The sequence below is a fragment of the Lepus europaeus genome, chromosome 12, assembly GCF_033115175.1.
Source record: "Lepus europaeus isolate LE1 chromosome 12, mLepTim1.pri, whole genome shotgun sequence".
NCBI classification, from domain to species: domain Eukaryota; kingdom Metazoa; phylum Chordata; class Mammalia; order Lagomorpha; family Leporidae; genus Lepus; species Lepus europaeus.
In genome coordinates this window covers 64,906,243-64,915,936 of record NC_084838.1, presented here as the reverse complement: position 1 = coordinate 64,915,936, position 9,694 = coordinate 64,906,243, and positions in this window count along the sequence as shown.

The window sequence follows — 9,694 nt, the reverse complement described above, 5'->3', positions numbered from 1 at the left end:
CTGGTCACGTTTGATGGGGCAGGTTAGCTTATTCACAGCTGACTCTTCTCCAGACTCATTTAATGCTCAACTGAATTTGGAGTCTAGAAGCAGACATTGGCAGTAGCACATGTGTAACACAGAGACACAATTGCATGGTACAAACAAAACTTGCCTTAACTTTTTTTAAGATTTACTTACTTAATATTTGAAAGGTATAGTTACAGAGGGAGAAAAGGAGTGAGAGAGAGAGAGACAGAGAGACAGAGAGAGAGAGAGAGAGGATCTCCCATCCACTGGTTCACTCCCTAAATGGCCACAGTGGCTGGGGCTGGGCAAGCTGAAGTGGAGCCAAAAGCTTCATCTGGATCTCCCACATGGTTGCAGGGTCCCAAGGATTTGGGCCATCTTCCATTGCTTTACCTAGAGCATTAGCATGGAGCTGGATCAGAAGAGGAGAAACCAGAACTTGAACTGGCTGGTACCCATATGGGATGCTGCTATTGTAGGCAGTGGCTTAACCTGCTGTGCCACAGTGCCAGTCCCAGAATCACTGAAAATTAGAGAGAAATTATCATTGAATACTTATAAATAAAAATGATAATTAAGTAAAATATATAGGAAAAGTGTCAAGCTTCTACTGTTACATAAATATTGATAGTCTCTTTTTTCCTTATAAATGTGAAACCATTGGTTCATAAGCTACTACTTGAGAAAATAATTTGCATGATAGAACATTGTAACCATTTTCTTTGGATTTTTCTTTATCCTTGAGAAGAAGAGACAAAATGATAGAAAAAGAGATGGAGAGACAGTGCTAGGTCTAAGTCGGGAGTCAGGAGTATGAAGCTCAACCCGTCTATTATGTGGGTGGCAGGAACTCCATTACTTGAGCCATGACAACTGCCTCCCAGGGTCTGTATTAGCGGGAAGCTAGAATCAGAAGCTGGAGTCTAGTATGACTGCTGGTACCTCTGTGAAAGACATGGGTGTCTCAAACAGGATTTAACTGCTAGGCTCAATATTTGCTCCACTGTAGCATTTTTCATCTACTTTGGAATATAATATTACATTGATTCCAGATGACTGAGTCTTGCATTTTTATTGTAATTAGAAATATTTATATTGGGGCAATTTACTGTGAAGGGTTGGGATTTGCTTTAGAGTATCATGACTATTTAAAATCTATTTAGGTATAAAAATGTTAAGTTCCTTAGAAAAGAAATTAGAAAAAATTGAATACGTAAAACAAAATGTTACAAAGCCTCGTAAAACTGGAAATGTTGTTATTTTTTATTATTGTCAAGAACAAGGAGCCGAGTTAAAGAAAGCTGAAGTGACTTGTCTTTGTGTAAAGTTATTCACTGTGGAAGGGAATAAATCCTTAGGGAGACATATCTCACAGCTAATAAGAAGTAGGGTCAGTCTTCCCATATAAGTTATCACATACAATATGATCTTATCAAAACTTAAGTCATTCGTATCCCACAAAGATAATTTCCCCCAAATTTTCACACTTTTCTAAATTTGCAAGTGTTTTCATTTATGTAGAATATTCTCCTTTTTTTACCACTCCCAAATAATTTAAAATTTTCTAGAACATTTTTTCCACAAAACTGGATGTATTAGTATTCACAAAAGAACATCTCACACCAAAGGATAAGTAAAAAATACAATAAGGACTCACAGTGAGGCATGTGTTTGTGCGAGGCAGCTGTCAGGTTTCATTCTTTAGGTAAATACCTGGTTTGTGCCTAAAGCTTTCTTAGCATATTATATTGAAAGCTGAGTCTCAGATCAATTGCAAATAATAGGATGCCCTGAGACTTGTGGTTTCACATGAACAGTTAAATCATGAATATTAAATTTAGGATGGCCAAGGTTTGTCTTAGTACTATAATGGTGATGATAGCACTTACTGTACTACATTTTGGAGAAAATTCTTTCCTACCACTAGCAAAAATAAATGTCAGCCATACCATATGTGCATGCATACAAAATTAAGCACTCTATTTAGAACTATATGCTTGAGCAGTAATTGGCTTTTGCTTGACATCATTTACCAAATTAGGACAATTTTCCTAATGTGGCAGAGGTAGAGGTTCAAAATTTTCACTCACAGGAAGAGTTAGACATTTTGGAAACCATATACCAACAAAAGATACCATTTTTTTCCTTCTAGCTCTCTTCCCAAAGATTAGAAATTTAAAGCTGAATTCTTTTACATCATTTCTGTATACATATTTCCAAATACAAATGGAAGCAACTAATTAGAATTACACAAATATGAGTTAGTGGTATCTATCATTATTTTAACATATTGACAAAAATACCATGATGAGGCATAATCAACTAAGAGCCAGTAATGAATCAAGTAAATCAATACCACATGTATGTCTAAGAAGTAGTTAAGATAATTTTACTCTTTCTTATGATTCAGGAATTAAGACATGTCATAGCTTTTTAAATTCTAATAATTACTAAGCATCAGTAGATCACTTAAATCCATTAAAATGAATATTAGGTTCTAGAAAATAACTATTTTGACATTATTTATCTTTTTATATTATTAAATGTGTTCCTTAAAACAGTAGTAATGGAGGCAGGTCCTGTGGCGTAGCAGGTGGATCTGCCACCTGCAGTGCCAGCAGCCCATATGGTCACTGGTTTAAGTCCCTTCTGCTCCACTTCCGGTCCAGCTCTCTGCCATGGCCTAGGAAGGCAGTGGAGTATGGCCCAAGTCCTTGGGCCCCTGTACCAGCATGAGAGACCAGGGGAAGATCCTGGCTCCTGGCTTTGGAGTGACCCAGCTCCAGCCAATGTAGTCATTTGGGGAGTGAATCAGTGGATGGAAGACCTCTCTGTCTCTTGCTCCCTGCTTCTACTTCTCTGTAAGTCTGCCTTTCAAATAAATAAATAAATCTTAAAAATATAAAAAAAAAACCAGTAGTGATGACCAAATTCCTTTATCTAGTTAACAGTGAGGGACTGATGGTTCTTCTTTATGTTGTTCTAAGAAAGTCGTTACTTTTGTCTTTCAGTTTAAGAGAGTTAATGATTTTTACTGGGTTATTTTAAAAAATTATGAAAATGTGTCTTTTCCACAGCACTACTACTTATCAGCTGGCTTAATCTGATGTGGTCATTTAATTTCACCGAATCTTCTGCCTTTTTCTATGTAAAACATGCTTCTACTATGAGAAGGAAAGTTTAAGTTTTAGAAATTATATTGAGAAAGCATTTTTCATCCCCATGGCTCTTAATAATTAGCTTTTTTGGTATATGAATCTATATCCTGCCAGCAAAGTATTTTTTAATCTAAATTTTAAAACCTAAGAAAAATGAAATTATACAATCTACCTGTAATATTCCATCAAAAAGTGTACTTTAAGATATAACAATTAGGATATCCTGTCTTTTCCAAAATAGGTATCTTAACATAGGAAGTGATGGTATAACAGTTTTGTTTCTTGTTTTTGGATGTAGTGGACCAAACATGCAATCCCTTAACATCTTAGTGTTACATTAGTAGGCAAATATTCAAATTTAACTTATATATCATTTTATTTTATTTACTTTCTAATTTTGTAACATTTCCTTGAGAGAAATGCATTTAATTACTCAAAATATGGGGCAAAGTGTGATGACATATAGCCTTGATAGGATGTGGTTGTCATAAATAATCTTATTCTCAACACATTAACATAACTTCTAAAATGAGAAGGAAAAATAAGTAAAGTAAAATAGAGAAAAATATCTCAATGTAAATGATGTAAATTGTACAGCAAGATTATTTTAATAGCATTTTACAATGTCTTTTTATGGTTCTGGCTGCAAAACAGAGTAATAACGCACATAAAACTAAACTGCAACTCACTTGTATTGTTCCTTCAAAATGCAGTATATTACAAACAGCATTTGTTAAGGACATTTTCTTTTATTCAGTGGAAAATGGCCATGAAAGTAAGAATTCTTCCTTTGAGGAGCACAAATTGCTGTATTCTTTTAAACACTTCTTACTCAAGGTATCACAATAGTTTGTGTTAATCTTAGAATAATTCATGCAAATCTAGTATTTTATTTAATTACCATTTACTTCTGTTGTTTTTTCAACTCAAGGTTAAAAGATTTTTAATGAGCTTTTTAAAAAATTTATGTTGCCAATTTGGTGAATATCTACATTATATTTAAAGAATATAACAGCTTAGGCATTTAAAAATGGAAAAATTAGGCAGTTTATTTTTCAACAATCAAAACCAAACTACACCCATAAAATTGGTCAGAACTAACGGAAGCAAAAAGGCAACACTTTGACCCATATATAAAAAATCAAATCAATTATCAAAACTGTAAGTAAACCAAAGGATAATCCATAGAGGCATGCATAGACCCCAAGTCTCAAGATACTTTGACAGTTACATAATAAAAAGTCATTGGAAAAGGTTATCTTGAGCAAAAATTCTTTGCAAGCACATAAATCATACAAATAATTATCTCTGGGTGGTGACAGAGGCTTACGAAGTGAACCACTTTAGAAGTAGCCTCCAGAGATCTTCAGCCATGTTTATGAGGTGCACAGTCATCTCTATAAAAGAAAAGCTTCACTTGAGTAAACCATTTAAGTGCTGTATTCCAAAGAAGGAAAACTGTGAACAGAAAAGATAATATAATGTACTATTGATAGGCAATAAATATTTAATGTGCAGTTTTTATCAAGAAATTGCTTGAGATTTGTTTTTCTTCCTCACTCACTGAAGCATATTCTTCTAAAGATAAAAAGCAGGCAAGCACAGAATATTTACTCCATGGAAGTACTTTTAAGCAGTTTTGTCAATTTTTTTTTCCATTTATTTTCTCATTCACAAAACATAGAAATGTTACAGCCAACCTACAAGGTGCTTGGAATGTAATAAGATTGAGTCCCTGCCTTCACAAACCTTATACTTTAAAAGGAGACAGTGAAAGCTAAACGGAAGTGGAAATTGCTTCACAATGATAAATATCTTAAAATGACAATGTACTTGATTTCATCAAACAGTGCTCTCTGCATTTAAACTTGGACTCCCAGGATAAGTAGGACAGGTGAATGAGGAACAAAGTGTTCATGGGAAATAATCTAAATATGAAAACTGAGAGAACAAAATGATAATATGAAGGAAGCCTAACAAACCCAGTGTGGCAAAGGTGTATAGGGCAAAGAGAAGTAAGACAGACAAAAAACCAAGGGACTATAACAACTGGCATTTCATAATTAACAATTTTCCATTTAAGGACAAAGAAAAGCTATTGAAAGGGCACAGTGCTGTGGCATAGAAGGCTAAACCTCCAACTGTGGTGCTGGCATTCCATATGGGTGCAGGTTCATGTCCCACCTGCTCCCTCTTCCACCCTACTCTGTTAATGGCCTAGGAGAATGGTGGAAGATGGCCCAAGTTCTTGGGCCCTGCACGCATGTGGGAGACCTGGAAGAAGCTCCTGGCTCCTGGCTTTGGATCAGCTCAGCTCCAGCTGTTGCAGCCATTCGGAGAGTGAATCAGTGGATGGAAGACCTTTCTCTCTTTCTCTCCCTCTCTCTGTCTGTAACTCTACCTCTCAAACAAATAAATAAATCTTAAAAGAAAAGCTATTGGAAGAATTTATAAAAGAAAGTGACATGAAAAAATGTTCATATCAGAAAAAACAGATTGATAGCAGTGTGGAAAACAAAAGAGTCGAGGGGAATCAGAAGTGGAAAATGATTTAAGAGAAAAATCTCACATTTCAGGTAAAATATGATTTTGAACTAATTAAGATTAAAGTCAATGAGACCGAATATATGGGAACGCTTGGGTGATATATTTTAAAGAGTAGAATTAATAGGACTTAATAAATAGTTGTCAACATTTTTTGTATTATGATATTACTTTTTAATCATTATACTTTCATTTTTAAATTTTTATTAGTAAGAAGAGAATATATTTCATGTATTTCATAGATAAAATTCTAAGAATATAACCACACTTCCCTAATCTTTCTTCTCTTAGCTCTGCCTGCTATGAAATGGGGTCAAAATAAAATGTTGGCCGGCGCTGCGGCTCAATAGGCTAATCCTCCGCCTTGCGGCGCCGGCACACTGGGTTCTAGTCCCGGTCGGGGCGCCGGATTCTGTCCCAGTTGCCCCTCTTCCAGGCCAGCTCTCTGCTGTGGCCAGGGAGTGTAGTGGAGGATGGCCCAAATGCTTGGGCCCTGCACCCCATGGGAGACCAGGATAAGCACCTGGCTCCTGCCATCGGATCAGCGCGGTGCGCTGGCTGCAGCACGCCGGCTGTGGCGGCCATTGGAGGGTGAACCATCGGCAAAGGAAGACCTTTCTCTCTGTCTCTCTCTCTCACTGTCCACTCTGCCTGTCAAAAAATAAAAATAAAATAAAATAAAATGTTGGCTCCTCAGCATATTTCATGACAGTAGATTTCTTCATTTCCCATTTGAAGTAGTTGTTATCTACTCTCCAGTTCTTTTACACTTAAGAAAATGAATGTTTCTCTCAGATCTGAAGCGCTAGTCATCATAACTTGTAAATCAAAATGGGAGAAAATCAGAGCTAGGAAGAGGTACGAGCTAAATTGCAGGAGGGTGTGCTCTGGTTGTAACCTTTCACTACCCCAGGTGAGTGGATCACTGTTTTGTTGTGGCAATGATGGGACTTTCCTGCCCACCAAATATTCTCTCCTTCTAGTGCTAATGTCTTTCCCCTTGACTCCATTAGTGAGCAATCACAGTGAATGCTGATTGCCCATCAGATGAATCCAAAATGGAGATAATGAAAGTTCCCAAGGTGTAAGAGACACTTGCCTTGGAGGGAGGATGGGCAAAGGAGGGATTTTGCCCATAATGGAAAACTAGAGGATCCCCTCAATCTACCAGTACTGTTCTGGAGGACTGAACACTAAGACCCCGGATGTCATTCCTCTCTGCCTTCACCAATCATATAGTTCTAGGCTTGGCATCTGATATTCTTAAATGAATGAAAGACAGAATTACGGGGGGGGGGGGGAGGGGGGACAGAAATATGAAGAGTTGTGAGTACTTTAATTTTTTTTAAAAGAACAACAAAATGTATATTTTAGGAGCCAGAATTAGAGCAGAATGGGAATTTTTAAATGGATAGCAAATATCTTCAGAGTAATAAAAGAGAAAATGGGATCTGAAAAATATTATAGATGACAAAGATTTCAGTGATGAATAGATTAGAACAAGGTATACAGATAAGGACAAACTATTAAGTAGGAATAAAGAATAAGAGACTTCTCACAAAATTAAACTGATAATTGAAATAAAAAGTGAAAAGTAAAGATACACAGATAGCAGAGCTTCTCAACCTTGGCAATATTGTGGGTAAATTTTATTGTTTGAGGGCTGTTTTGTGCTTTATGGAATGTTTAAAAAGTCCCTGATTTGTACCCATGAAATACCACAATATCCCCAAATGTGACAACCAAAATGTGTGCAATATCTCCTGGAGAAGGAATATCCAGTAAGCTACATGCATAAGAGAAATACAAATGTAACTGTTCTTATGGGTCACTAAAAGAGGGATTTATTAGGGTTGAGTAAATACAGAAATAAGGAAAAAGAATCTTCTAAAATTAAAATCATCTAAAATAATAAAAAATATGAATAGTTCATAGATTATCAGAAGGGTTTATCTTTTTAAATTCATACTTTCATATAGTATGCTAAACTGATACAAATAGATACTGCACTTGATCATAGCCAAAAGGCTGAGAAAAGATAAGGTATAGTATGTTAGAGCTCTAAATATCACAACAAAATTTTAATTATAATAGCTTAAAATAGTTAAAACATGTAACCCAAAAAATAATTAAAAAAATAGCATCACTCATATAAACAATAGCAGACACAAGCAGACAATAAAATATTTTCAGTGTTGAAGGAAAATACCTTTGAGCAAGAAATGTTATTTCCAACATAAAAAACTTAAATTTGAGGCCAAAATACAGAGGTGCTCTGGTATAAAAGATCTTAGAAATCATACACAACAGAGATCTTTGGAACTAACTCTTAGAAAATAAAATCAAAGCAATCAAACTAGGAGGAAGCAATGGCAAATGGGATACAGAGTAAATGAAGAATTTACTAAAAAAAAAAGACACTTGTGATAAAGAATATACCTAAAAATAAAGAGTAAAACTTTTAAATTATTGCATGTTAGGATGTGTGTAATACATGGAGAGAGGCTTGCTGAACAGTAATTAAATAGGAAGGTAAAATCATATTAATAATATTTATTTGACAAATAATAAAAATGCTATTTCACATCAATTGTGGGTTTACTGCATGCATGACAGTTTTTTATATTGTGATACCTGCAGTAAAACTATTTAATGCTTACAAAAATATGATGTGGTTTTGATTATTATTCATTATTTAAAAATTAGGATGTTGAAGCAAAGAGACTTATCAACTTGCCCAAAGTCACTGGGCTATTATTCAACTCACAATCTGGCTGCAGAGTCCAAACTCTGCAGCAATATCCTACAGGAGACTGGAAGATGTTACTATTAATTAGGTTACACCATTACAGGTAAAATAAGCACATGCTACTGTTTAAACCAGCAAAATCAAATTAGATAATTTAGAAGTTTTAATTAAAAGAAAAGTTTAAAAAGTTGGGGGACATATCTAATTATAAGGAAAAAGAGTAAGGTAAATATAAAGTTGAATGTTGAAGGTCACCAATAACAACATAAGATACAATTAGAATAAATATCAGCAAGCTATATTTGTTAATTAGAATATACCTTCCAATTCATTTTAAAAATATAATAGTTTAAAAATATTGTATCTAAAACATTAAAAATAAAGAATTTTTAAAATATCAGAAAATACTTGAATCAAAGGAAATTTAGCATAGACGATTCATTTCAGGCAATGGGAAACTTAAGGCAAAAGAAAAATCATAAAGCACACAGATGGATATTATTGGTAACAGAAACAGGGCAAGAGGTAAATCTGAGTCCTTGAGGGCACTAAAAACAGCCCACCTGATCTGGACCACCCTGGCCCCTCCCCTCTGAGCTTCTTTCCAACCACTCTCCTTCTGTTCATATCTAGTAAATATGAAAACTTAAATAAGATTCATACATCTCTGGTGGATAATTTTACTGAAAAATACAAACACTTCAAAATAATCCTTCAAATTATTTTAGCAGTTTGCAAGAGAAAAAGCACTTATATTTTATGAAGGGTGTGTGTGTAACATTGACACTAAAAGTAAACAACATACAAAAAAAAAAAAAGGAAATATTGGGCCAGATTTCATTTATTAAATCAGATTTTAAAATTCTAAAAGGAAGACTGGCTAGGTGAATGAAATGGTATATGTTTAAGATGTCATCAAAGAGGGTATCCAAGCTGGCTCAATGGGGTAAAGACTCACTGATTTTGGCCACAATAATATACTAGAAAAAAAAAAAAAAGGAAGGGCCACGTTCCAAGGAGACAGTTTGAGAGAAATGCTCAGTGGAGAACCCACAGAACAGAACAGACACTCCATAGAGCAGCAAGGAGACTGTAGAGTCATGCAGCAGCTACCAGAATACCACCAACAACTCTCGTAGCTGGAGTGACTGCTCCCTGGGCACTTGCCTTGTCTGACTCCTGCTCAGAGTTCCCTCAGTGCTGGGGAGGGACCTTGCATAGTGTTTAATGGTCA